Source organism: Triticum aestivum, chromosome 7A (assembly GCF_018294505.1).
Source record: "Triticum aestivum cultivar Chinese Spring chromosome 7A, IWGSC CS RefSeq v2.1, whole genome shotgun sequence".
Lineage (NCBI taxonomy): Eukaryota > Viridiplantae > Streptophyta > Magnoliopsida > Poales > Poaceae > Triticum > Triticum aestivum.
Window position 1 is genome coordinate 401,802,305 of NC_057812.1, and position 9,882 is coordinate 401,812,186.

A 9,882-nucleotide genomic window follows, 5' to 3' on the forward strand; every position below is an offset into this window, starting at 1 on the left:
AACATCGTATGGTCACATACTTAGCAATGAAGTTTAGCTTCACAAATAATGTATGGAAAAGATGCACTGAGGACAAATAGTAAAAATCTTACCATCCTTCCTAAATAGATGTGACCGTAGTTCATGACGAACACTATTGGTCGCACGTTTTCAGTACTAAGATTTCTAAGTCTAGGAAGAAAATTTGTCTTGACGGTATCAAGATCCTCAAGCCATGAAACATAATGACTTAGCTCCTCGCAGTTTAGTTCAGCCCCAGGACAGTAGTAGGTCCTGTCTACCAAGCGCTGGACATGTTTGCTTGCACCGAAATAAGCTGACAATACAAATTAGTTGTCAACTATTTTTGAATAAACAATATCAAAGACATAAATATGGTTGAGAAACTTACATTTTGGTGTAACTGGAGGCGTCTGCACATCGACCCAGATGTCGGTATTACCTTCAATATCATCTTCCGGACGAATATCAAAGGTGATAACCATATCAGGCTGAAATGCATAAGTCTTGCATAGTGCTCGCCATGTTTTGCATCCAAAATAGGTGTAGTCATCTAAATTGTATAATTTTGCGTGGAAAATATAACCATGCTCGGTCTTCAAATAAACTTTCTTTACCTCCATAGTATGACTGAAACCTATCTTATCCAATACAAAAACTCTTGCATGGTAGGGGATATGCTAGTAGAATAGTAAAAAAAAATAAGATGAAGCAAATGAAGCAGATGTCATGCTTAATTACGAAAAAAGACTTGTCGTTGTGACTTACTGTATCCACTTCGAAGTTCTCGTCCAGCTTGATGATGAAGCGCCTATCATCATCTAGGAAGATTCCGTCGCACAGGCCGCGCTCGTCTTCGCAGTATTTGCAAATACCGAAATCCTTTTTGTCGTCAGACATTTCCTATGTTCATAGTTAAAACATTAATTGAAAATCGATAAAAGACAACTACCAGGATACTCAACACACAAATCTGGGGCACTCGATATTTCCTGCATATTCTGGCAAAAGTCATGCCAAAATTCACGGAAAAATCCGGCATGACCTTTGCTAAAATAGGATATACCGAGCGCCTGAAATTTTCCGGAATGGAAATGAATCAACACTCCGGCAAAACATAGGCCACTCGGAGGTGTAACCTGCAAACATGACCGGCCACTTGGATATTGAGCAACATAAGATATACATTTCAAAATATCTTATAAGACTCAAATTAGCATGCATTCAATAAGCAAAAGTAAATCATATCATGCGTCCGTACATCGTCGAGTATTATCACTAATACATCCCGAATAGTGTCATACATATAACATCACTAGTACAACTAAAACCCTAGCACACGACGGGTATCGGCGCGGGCGGTGGACACCCACAGAGAAGGAACCATCATGGGATGATAGCTCCAGTGAGATCCCTGGAGAACCTGCCAGGTATTGGAGAACCTGTGCTCCAACGCAAACAAGTAGCGACGGACGTGCGCATCCTCCTCACTAACACGGTGAAGCACCACCTCCGCTGAGTCCTCGAGCCTCTGGACCGTCACTGGCCCACGCGACCGCCACCAAAGAAGGTTCGGGTCAACGATAGGCTGGCTCCTCACCAACCTGCGCCCCCCGGTAGGTAGCGCCTCCCAGTACCACCCCGGCGGAGCCCAGTCCCGGACATGGCCCATCTGGTCAAGCAGGTGTCGTCCTCCGCCGACTCGACGACGAGGATGCGGGATAGGCATCGTCCACGTCGATGCGGGAAAATTGCTTTAACTAAAAAAATAGCAACAAGTTCTTACTAACTAGTTCTATTAATTCAACTAGTTCTTACTAAAAATAAACTTACTATAAATAAAAATATTCTAGTACCTAATTAGTACCTAGTTCTTACTAACTAATTAGTACCTAAGAACCAGCCCTAATTACCATCTAATTTGATGAAACTATAGGGGTGGAAAGTGGTAGCGGATATTCCAATTATCCAACTATAAAGTGAAATAAGTGGTCAAATTTTACTCGTTTTATGATTTATCTTAGAAATTTGATTCGTTTCCACCCTTACATGAACCCTAACTCATTTGAGCCGCATCCGCATCCGATTCGTTTCCACCCTAACTATTTTGATGGAGGTAGAAACCCTAGGTAGAGGTAGGGGAGAGGGAGGAGCAGGCGTGCTCACCTCGGGTGCCTGTGATGAGGGAGGGGCAGGCGGCGTCGAGGTCGTGGTCGGGGCTCCGGGGCGGCATTGAGGTCGGGGGCAGCGTCCCGGGCGGTGTTGAGGTCGGGGGCTGGGCCGGCGTTGAATCTGGGGTCGGGGGCGGCATGGGGAGAGCGCGCGGCGGCCGAGGTGCGACGGCGGCGGCGAGAGTGGAGTTGATTTGGGGGATGAAGTGGCCGTGGGGAAGGACGAACCGCGTGGTTAAGTCAGAAGTACCAGTAGCGCGTTCCAGAAAGGGCGCTACTGCTACGTTAGCTACAGCGCGTTCTGGAATACACACTGCAGCCAACGAGATTAGCAGTAGCGTCGGGCCATTATACGTGCTACTGCTAGGTTGGGCTAGCCATGTGCGCCCAGTTCAAACGTAGCAGCAACGCTTTTCGCTAGTATGCGCTACTGCTAAAGTCATAGCAGTAGCACGGTTTATTTACGCGCGCTGCTACTAAGTAGCAGCAGCGCTTGATTTTGTACAGCGCTACTGGTAAAATTCTGTGTATAGGCTTTTCCCTAGTAGTGATTGAGTAGTTTTGCAAACTACCAGTACTACACCTGAAACGGTTCAAAACCAATACCACCACCACGCCCGTGTCTGACCGCCCTGGCCGACCCAACCCCCCTCCCTTGTCAGCACGCACTTCGCACGTGAAACGGTCAGCGTCATCCCGGAACGTCAATGCCGCATTAATGCCTGGCCAGAGCAGAGGTGACCTCTCACTGGCGCCAGCTTTGAAGCAGCGCGACGGCCGAGAGAGCGCCGCTTCCCAGTGCACGCGACTGCTCCGCGTCGAGGCTGGCCATAGTTTGGATGAGTCTCCATCGTGGGGAGCCATACTAACTGCGATGATATGGACTCCCGTTGACCACAATTATGGATCGTTCTATCTATGAAGAACACGTGGGACTGGAACTACGAGACAGACATGTACCCAGGAGTGGACGCACGAACCTGAGTAATGTAGCGTAGTAAGTGAAGTAGAAAGGCACAAATAGTATGAACATGCGTGGCATATAGGCATTTGTCTCTTACTACCACTAAATGTTGTACGTGCAATGGCCGGTGATGTTATGGAGTCCGTGACTAAGTAATCTACTACTACAATATTAATTGGCGGCACATATTAGGTTTTATATTTGTTTACGTGTATGCCCTGAGACCTTCCAACTAGACGTGTATTTCACTCCCGGTTGCACTTTGTCTCATTCATACCACTAGTACTACTACGTGTGGTCTCCGACCCACAAGTGGAAGAAGTGGAGACGCTCTACCACGCTATTCATGTCCCACTCCTTTCACCGACGTGTGGGACATCTAGCACATGTCGTGTTTGGCACTCCTTCGTTGTAAGAGTTGAAACACAACATTCATCAGAAATAAAAAATTAATATAAATCAGCAGTGATACTATACCACACACTTTCCTTGCTCCTCGATATCGGAAAGAATACTTCCGTTCGCCGACATGTGGGACGTCGACCATCTTGGTCCACTTGCCAGGCACGCAGAACTCCAAGGGAGAGTCACCCCGGTCGTCGCGCCGCAGTAATAATGACTAATGAGCCGTCAAATCATAGGCCCAACCTTTCCCGCTGTCAAGTTGCTCGGACGAAGGAACCATCATGACTTCGTTGAATTCCGCTTCTTGAAGAAAACTATTGTACCGGCAGTACTGCTAGCTAAGTATAGTAGTTACTCTAGCAGAGGCCTCCTTTGATTCATAAGATAGGAATTTTATAGGAATATGAAAATCATAGCAAGTGAGATGACATGCATCTCAATTCCTATAGATAAAGAGATGCCATTTGATGCATAGGATAGGAATTTTTCCATTGAGTCTAGGCTAATGTACTGGTAATTTGCTCTAAAAACTACAGTAGTACTGTAACTAGTACTGGTACATGCTCGTAATTAATTAAACAAATGTACAAGCGACACAGACACAGACACACACTAACTACTACAAGTACTACTACTTCTCACATGCTGGCCAGACACCGTCGTTCTCCTTCCCGGCTTTGTCGGCGACACGCCACCGTGCTTGGATCTCCGCCGACCTCTCCGCAGCAGAGTGTGTGTCCTGTTCTTTCTTGCGGCGGCGGGCCTCTCTTTTCTTGAGTGTTTTCTGACTTTTCTGCCCCCTCTGTGCGGCTTTGGCCACCTCTTGCTCTACTGCCCATTCAGCCTTGGCAGCTTCAAATTCTGCCCATGTAGGTGTGAGGTCGCGAGCGGCGATGAACTCGGCATGGCGGGATGTCATCGCTTCCCTACCATTTTGTGTGCGGCCGTGGGCGGCGAGGAACTTAGCACGGCAAGATGCCATCGCTCCCTTACCAGTTAGTGTGCGGCGCGGTGGCATGAACGACGCTTGGTGATAGCTCTGGGGTGGAATGGCCGGACAACCGTATAGTGCATTGGTTTGTCAAGAGCTCAAGGTTAGAAGATGAAGGAAATTTGGATTCCCCTTCAATCCTGGTCATTTATTACCGAGTAAAATGCATTGGCGGTCATCAAACTTGTCTTGATAGCTCACTTTGATCATTGTATACGAGATATGGTGATTATACGGTCACTGGCTCAGTGTATAGCTCCGTATTTGTCTGGTTGACCAGTTGAACAGTCCGCATGCACCTCGTCAGCTCGTGTTCTTTATCTATCTATCTATTCGGGCCTACCTATCAGTGGAGAAAGAAATAAAAACAAAAAATATGCGTATGTGAGGAATCAAACCACGGACTCGTCGCTGCAACACACACTCGTCAGCCAAATGAAAATGAAATACTTTGCGTTAAATGCAAAAACATATTTTTTATATAGTATACGTGATGCACACGTTAGGGCACACCATCCATAGAGGCAAGTAGCATGTACGCGTGCAGACACTCATGCTCACGCTGTCAAAGCATGCTAATGCATGCACATCGCCCTCTCAATCAAAGTCCTGCTCATGGCGCAACACAAATGGCGAGCCCGTCACCTGCACGCCCCAGTGGTGCCTAACATTACTGTTTAGACGTTTACTGGAGGCCTCCGCAAACACCGAGCATGTATTCACCTAGCTCAACACCAACGGTCATACTCGTGACTCGACGCCTTGCTCATGTATATCGTCCATCACAACGATAATCTATAAAACAACCTAGCTAGAGAGGGTACTATGGTACATAATATGTACGATCGTGAGCGTCCGATCATAGTGCCACTGCACACGAGTGTGTGTCTGATTGATTCGTCCATTATTTGTAAGTTACGCATGGTTGTGTGGTGTCTAATGGTGGTCGTCGAAGGCTAGCTGGCGACAAGAGTGGTTTCATGGATGCCTGGTTGTCAATACGTGCCGCATACGCTTCAAAGGCTCGTCATCCATGAGTTCACATTTTACCACCACGCCAGCGTCTGACTGCCCTGGCCTACCGAAATCCCTTCCATCGCTAGCGCGCGCTTCCCGCCTGAAACAGTTACTGTCTCTCCAAAACGTCAATGCCGCATTCACCGGACTTAACTACACGTGCAGTCGTTGTGTCACTGACATGCGGGCCAGATGCCCGTTGGGCCCACATTCCAGTGACCCAATCTAGCTGCAGTTAAGTCATTGAAGCAGCGTCCGCATTCATGCCCGATGCGACCTCTCACTGGCGCCGGTATTGCAGCAGCGCGACGGCCGAGAGAGCGCCAGCCGCGTGGCATCCCGGTGCAAGTGACTGCTCCGCGTTTTAACGACACCACGGCCATTCTTCCATTCGCCGCCGGCAAACCTACTCCGGTGCCAGCCATCCATCCGTCTGTCGCGGCTCATTGCCATTCGCCTGCTATATTAACTTGAGCCCCAACTCCCAGCCATAGCCAAAGACCCACACTCATTCTCCTCCGGTCCCTTCCTTCTGTCGGCGCCACTCCAACCATGGCCTCCTGGCGCTCCAAAGATCTCTTGGATCTACTGTCGCAGGAGCAGATGAAGGACATCAGCGGCTCCGCTCCGGGCACGCTCCAAAGCTCTCTTGGACATACTGTCGCAGGAGCAGACGAAGGAGATCGCCGACTCCCCCCTGGCAGCCCTCCACCGCCACGACCACGAAGCCGGCGCACGTGCGCGGGCGCAGCCGGCAGCGAGGAAGAGTAATACATGGTAGTTCGCCGCTGCTCTGGTCCGAGGAAGGCCACCGCTCCTCCACTCAGTCGAGGCCAAGCTTGGTGGGATAAACATCGGTGGCCGATTAGCCGCTTGACAGCGACGTGGAGGCGGAAATCTTCAGAACCTTGTTATCTGGAGGAGGAGGTTATTGAGGCGGATGAGGAGGAGGCAAAGGCAACGGCCGACCTTCTCTGGTTCATGGCCAAACATGGTGGTCGGGCGCTGGCGATCATTCAGGTTAGGTTTATGTAGGTTTTAGTACGGTTTGTGCGAAATATGTAATGAATTTCTTCCAATTTATAGGTACAAAAAAACTAATTCTAAAAAAAGAGAGGCATAAAAAAACAATTGTGTCTAAAAAAAAGAAAGGCAAAAAACATTTGAGAGGAAATAGATAGAGATAAAGTGAGAAAAATTTGTAACCTTATAGCCAACCTTATAGTCAACACTATTTTTTACCTTGTGTAGCTCACCGGGGGATCCCATCCCTCCGGGGGCCATCTCCTCGTCCTCCATGGGGGCCATCACCTTGCCAGGGGAATACTGCTTCTCAACGGCGACTATCTCCTCAAACTCGGCCTTGAGCCTTGCATAGGTGGCCATTAGAGTGTCTGGGGTAGGCGCGGTGGGGCCCTTGTTGTTCTTCCAACTTTCTTTGAGGAGTTCATCTGCCAACGTCCTCAACTCTTTGGCTAGCGCTTGTTTCTTGGAGTTCTTCATCTCCATCGGTTGGCCCTCCAACATGGTCAACTCGTTGGTCAGTGCTCACTTCCTGGAGAGCGCTGTCTCCAGTGGGTTATCCACTGGCAACTCTTTGCCTAGTGCTCCAGGATCCATTAATGAACTAACAAACAAAAAGCAATTGAAAGGAAACCACAATCACAATGAAAATGGGAAAATAATAGGCCGTGAGAATCGGTTGGTGCTTCACAAAAAGAATATTCTTGGAATGAAAATATAGTAGCATCGCTGATTCGCCCACCTTTTCCTTCGTCGGTACAGAAGAAAAATGGCAGAAGTGAGTAGCCTAGAGTGAGGTTTTCTTCAAGAAAGGGGAGAAAGGGCTTCAACAAGCGTTCCAGTGAAATTATGGTTGCTTCGTATAGTCCAACCTTGAGGCCACTTTACCACTGCGGGTAAAGGTGTGGGTTTTATGATATGACGGGTCATGACGGCCACACCGAGGTGACCGGTGAGTCTCGACTATAGCACCTCGCTGTGATTTGGTGGATGGCATGCGGGCCCGGATGCTTTGATGTCCCGCATGTAGATAGAGCGGCTAGTCATATAGGAGTACTCAATATTGTGCACGGCGACCAAGGAGGAGAGGAAAACGAGAGAACTACACATTTATTTACGGTGTAGATTCACTCATGTTGCTCTAGTACTACTCATTTAGGGTGTAGTCTAGTCACTTGTTGAAATCTCTAGAAAGGCAAATACTCCTTTCCGGTTTACAGGACTATACTAGCAAGTAGTACTACAATAGTGGGCTCAAATAGCAATTTTTTCTCATGCAAGATCCTAGCTATATGCGTGCTCCAAGCCCTTCTCGACCCACTTTTGGGTGTTTGGTAGGGTGTATGAGTCCACACTAGCTTAACACAAATACACTAGGAGCATGCATGAGAAGAGCATGCATGAAGAGGGGTGCTGGGATGAGCATGCACAAAGAGGGAACAACTATGCTGAGATGAGAATGCAACCAAACACACTGTGGCCAGCGTTCGCAACTGCCACGTTCGGGTTGCACTTGGCTCTTCGCCTCTTTCGAGAAGACGAATGATGATGTTACTACTACTTCTACAATATCAAATCCACTGCTGCATGTCCGTACACCGCGTGCGGGAGGGATAGCTTGTTGTAGTACTCTATAAGGCTAGTTGTAATGGGAGTATCGTAGGTAGTACTCCCTGCATTCCTAAATATTTGTCTTTCTAGAGATTTCAACAAGTGACTACATACGGAGCAAAATGAGTGAATCTACACTCTAAAATATGTATATGTACATCCGGATGTGGTAGTGCATTTGAAATATCTAAAAAGACTAATATTTAGGAACGAAGGGAGTATCATGCATGCCAACTAGGAAAATTTGATGGTGGCATAGAAGTAAATAAAGAAAGAGAGGGTTGAGTATCATATCATGATACAATATCATATTAAATGTTGTGCTACTATTTGTCATGTATGCTAATAAATGAAGTCATCAATGATACTAACATATGATACTATGCACTATGGATGTGTAGTATATCATACACTAGTATCATATTCATGATACTAGTATTCCATTACAACCAGCCTAAGCAAAAGCCTGTCCTAGTCTGCGAGCCACCGCGCACAAGGGCAAGGGAGAAGGCGTGTATTAGTAAAATCAAGCTTCTCCTCATTGTACGAGTTGATGTGACACATCATAGCACTGGCCCCACATGGTTGCCTCTAAACTTGGCAGAAAGACCCGCAGTGTACAATATATTTGCTGCGACCTCTAACATTTACTCCACCACAAATTAAAATATATATTCCTGTCTTGACCAGATGAGCGTGCAAACTACAATCACCAGGATGACAGGTAGGGCTAGATGATTATTTTAATCAAAAAAAGCATGGAGTCGACCCTAACGATTTTAAGCTTACAGGCACGGTACACGCTATCCTAGACTACTCTACACATGAAACTTCCACACGAGCGTCCGAGCTGCGCTTGGCTCTTCGCCTCTTCGGGAAGTCGAACAATGATGGAGTACTACTGCAATGGAGGAGTACTACAGTATACTTCTGGCCATCTGACACCGAATGAACTGTTGCATGTCCACCGCGTGCGGGAGGGAGAGTGTGTAGCGAAAGCTTCTCCTAGTCCTGCCAGCCACCACACTCATGGGAGAGGAAGGGACGCAGCTTCATTGACTTACTGCTCCTGCCTTTGCGTGAATGATAGGTGGGCCCAATAGGTGGGTGGCCCACCTGTCATGCAGCCAAAGGCAGGTGCGGTTAAGGTGAGAGGGCGTTGTAGTAATCAAACTTCTTGTTGTACGAGTTGACGCGACACATCAAAGCACCACACTCGATATATTTCAATAATTTGCGTTTACTGATGCATTAATCACAACACATGCATGCCTATCACGACTCTCCTTTTGATACTTGCATGTGTTGATTTAATGCACCTTGCCAAATTTTGACTATAAATTTAACTAACCAAATGTTCATGCATGTCACAAAAAATTACATCATTGAAAACTAGGTTCAAATATGAATCAACTGTTATAATTTTTGTTAACATGCACTGACATTTTGTCAGTTAAATCTTTGGTCAAAATTTAGCACCAATTACAAAGGGGCCCAATAAATATTGTACTCTCACATTTTGTTTTGAGGATACTCCCACATAGAAAATATAAATAATAATGCATGTTGGGGTAGCCCATGTTTTCGATAATTTTAGCCATGGGCTTGTTCACAAATTTTACGAGGGGGTGGTTGTTCATTTAATGGAGGGTCTTGTACCAGACTTCTACGATACAAAGTGCGACCTGGCACACCGTAAC